General features: G+C 40.4%; 1 pseudogene; it reads right to left on the reverse strand.

The window, feature by feature from the left end:
* Positions 1-2,236: 2,236 nt before the first annotated feature.
* LOC131011988 (heavy metal-associated isoprenylated plant protein 7-like) lies at positions 2,237-3,118 on the reverse strand (annotated as a pseudogene).
* Between the last annotated feature and the right edge of the window lie 596 nt (positions 3,119-3,714).

Genomic DNA, 3,714 nt, shown 5'->3' on the forward strand with positions numbered 1-3,714 from the left:
AGAAATTGACCGGGGACGGCAATTATGACCCGTAATCTACTGTTTTAGTCGTCCGGGAGGGGGCTAAAACTAGTGGGGAGATCGCCCTAGATAAGTAGGCCATATCAAGATTTATATTGATTTAGATTGAAGTTCATTACGATCCATCGAAATCTAGTCCCTAGGATAACTTTCATTCAAGTCATTCCCCAATTTATTCACTAAGTTTATGTTATTGTTATTTACTTTTCTTGCTTTATTTAGTTTTGTTTTAGTTATCAATACCTCTTGAACTTTGGTTGTCTAAATAGATTGAAAACAACTTATTAATAATATTTAGAAGTTTAAATTCACCAATCCTTGTGGAATACGACCTTGCTTCCCTTATATTGCAACTACACCGTACACTTGCGGCGTGGTGAAAATAATAGCGAACATCCGTGCAGAGTGTTCAAGCTTGGATGGGAAGAAGCAAAGGAATGCACACATAGGAGGGAAGCAGCAAAGGAATGCACACTATGCTCTGCCACCGTCCGTGATCCCAATGCTCTGCCACCGTCCGTGATTCCTATGCTCTGCCACCGTCCGTGATCCCAATGCTCTGCCACCGTCCGGGATTCCTATGCTCTGCCACCGTCCGTGACTCCAATGCTCTGGCATGATTTCAATGCTCTGTCATGATTTCAATGCTCTGGCATGACTCCAATGCTCTGGAATGATTTCAATGCTCTGGCATGATTTCAATGCTCTGCCGGGATTTCAATCATCTGTCGGGATTTCAATCCTCTGTCGGGATTTCAATGCTTTGTCGGGATTTCAATCATCTGCCGGGATTTCAATGCTCTGCCGGGATTTCAATCCCCTGCCGGGATTTCAAAGCTCTGTCGGGATTTCAATCCTCTGTTGGGATTTCAATGCTCTGCCGGGACTTCAATCATCTGCCGGGATTTCAATGCCCTGCCGGGATTTCAATCCCCTGCCGGGATTTCAATGCTCTACCGGGATTTCAATCCTTTGTCGGGATTTCAATGCTCTGCCGGGATTTCAATCCTCTGCCGCTGGTTTTCTTACACGCGGATTATCTATTGGTCTTCTCACGCGCTGGATTTCTTACGCGCTCAACAACAAGGTATATTGTTCAGACTCGACAAATATTTATGATGGGTTTTCTCACATGATCAGAGTATCATATTTCTCAATTTCGACATGGGTCTTTCTATGTTATTCGGGTATTCTTGCAACGGTCTTCTGATTCATCCAACACAAAGCATTTATATTGCTTATCTATGCAAAGTATTCAATATGGGGTATTCTCAGCGCTGGTCTTCTTATGCGCCCAACGAAATGGAAATTATTTATCTTTGTCAACATTCAGCAAACAAGAAGGAAATCTAACTTGGAACTACAAATTCCAAAGTCCATGGGAAAATGCTTATCTTTGCTTTCTTAAAGTTTTAAAACTCTTATGTCTTCATGATTTGCAGGGATTAAGGAAAACAGCACAGCGCTGACTTTAACAATACTTCGTTGGCTGAACACGAAGAATACCCGGTTCAACCAGACCAGGAGGGGAGTAGCTGATGAGGACTGAAATATGCACCAGCGTTGTGCTAAACATAACGGGAATATTTCTAGTTATGACTATTATTATTATTGTTAGTGTGGTTATTTCTGATATTTGATACATGATTGCCCTGACTTTCGGCTTGGCTCAGCTCGGCTCTGCTTTCCAGCTCTGATGGCTCAATTTCAAGATGTAGATTAGAATAACGGGGCTTGGGCTTAATTTATTGGGCTAATGGACTTTAAGGGTCTAATGGGCCTAAGGGCCTTAAGTTTATGTTCATGCTTATAAATAGGGCCTTGGGGCATAGATTAGATCATCATCTCATTTTTATTCATTCATCTCTTGTAAAATGTAATTCTCTCGAAGTATAGTGAAAAAACCCCAAACACCCCGTGGACGTAGGTCTTCTCGACCGAACCACGTAAATCCGGTGTCGTTTACTGCTTTCTAGTTTAGGTGTTGGTTTCTCGTTTCACCACCCCCTGAGCAGACGTCTTCCTCATATCCTTATGCTGCTTCACAACTATAACCTGGCCATCAGCCAACACACTGCAGTGCACTGAGCCATAACCCCCTGAGCATGCGTCTTCCATCACTACTTTTACTGCTTTTTGAATCCCAATCATGTACGTCGACATTGAGACACGAATGGCTATAACCTGTGGGGGGGTCCCTTTCCAAATGCTGTGAAACATAAACCTAAATCCACCCAAATTTGTTTAGAAAGACTGAGCAACAATGGATTATATATATGCTGAGGTAAAGAAGACATCATTTGGATATGCTACATGCATATGAAAAATGAGAAACTTATTTAAAGCCACAATCCCTTTCATTTATATTACGTTCACTACTATCATGAAGAAAATTTGATGACAGAAAAATCCAGGAACAATTTTAGATAGATAACATATCAAGGTTATTGGCATTAAAATAAATCAAGTTTGACAAATTTAAGACAGCATAGTCCCTTTCTCCTCCGGCTTCTTAGCCTCCTCCGGCGCAGGCAGCGGCGGAATCAGCGATATGAGCTCGACTTGGCGGTGGCTCTTCCGCTGAACCCTCTCCAAAACCTTGAGCGGATCTGCTTTCTCACCTTTCACCACCACTTTACTTGTCTTGCAATCCGTCGTTACATCCTCCTCACTTGAAATTTTATTTCATAGAAATTAATTAATTAAAATTCTCTATTCTGGCGAGGAAAACGAAGGATCTAATCTGGTTACAATCGAATCCTTTGAGACAACGGCGGACTTTCCGAGCGCAGCCCTCGCAATGCATGTCGACTTTGAGGATGATCTCCTGCGGCAGGGGCGGCGGCTCCGCTGCCTAGGGTTTCTTGTCATCTTCGGCCTTTGGGGGTTCGTCCTTCTTCTCCTCCGGCGCAGGCGGAGGTGCCGGCTTGGCTTCCTCCGGTTTCTTCTCCTCCTGCTCAACAAAAATAAAAGGAAAACACAAATAAGGCGGAGGCATTCACACATTCAGAGGAGGAAAGAGAAAGCGCAGGAGGAACGCAAATATTAAGTTTGTGAAATTGAAGTTCATGGGGGTTATGAAGTTATGAACTGATACGCAAATGGGGGAACGAGGGCTATGAAATTTATTCAATTTCAAATAGGGGCTATGAAATTGAATGATGATTTAATTTAAAATTTAATAAAATTTGAGGCTATACAATATAGGGTAAAATAGTAAATTCTTAATTAATTATTATTAATATTTTAGAAAAGGGCTATAAGGAGTAAAATGGAGGCTATGAATAGAACCACCCTTATAGTTATTATGCAATTAATTTTTGCGGAGAAAGTAACAGTTGAGAATTAGGGGTAATATTATATATAGTACATAATTTATTTGCTAAAATGATTAACTTATTTGTAAATTATATTTTTGCCTATTTAATATGCAAACTTGCTTATGTTTATGAATAACTTTAGTTTTTATTAGAGGATAAATAATTAGTTTAAGACGTTGAACTTTTTCCTCATGATCTAGGAAAATGAATTATCCTCCAAATAAACGAGATCGGTTAGAAGAGAATATATTCTTAAAAAAATCTATCCAACCAAAAACTCATGATTTCCCTTGAAAATACCTTGGAGGTTTGTGTCAATTTAGTGCTTCTTGATTTGAAAAATGAGACTGGCTTGAACATAGTATTGAAAAAG

The sequence above is a fragment of the Salvia miltiorrhiza genome, chromosome 2 (genome assembly GCF_028751815.1).
Source record: "Salvia miltiorrhiza cultivar Shanhuang (shh) chromosome 2, IMPLAD_Smil_shh, whole genome shotgun sequence".
Classification (NCBI taxonomy): Eukaryota; Viridiplantae; Streptophyta; class Magnoliopsida; order Lamiales; family Lamiaceae; genus Salvia; species Salvia miltiorrhiza.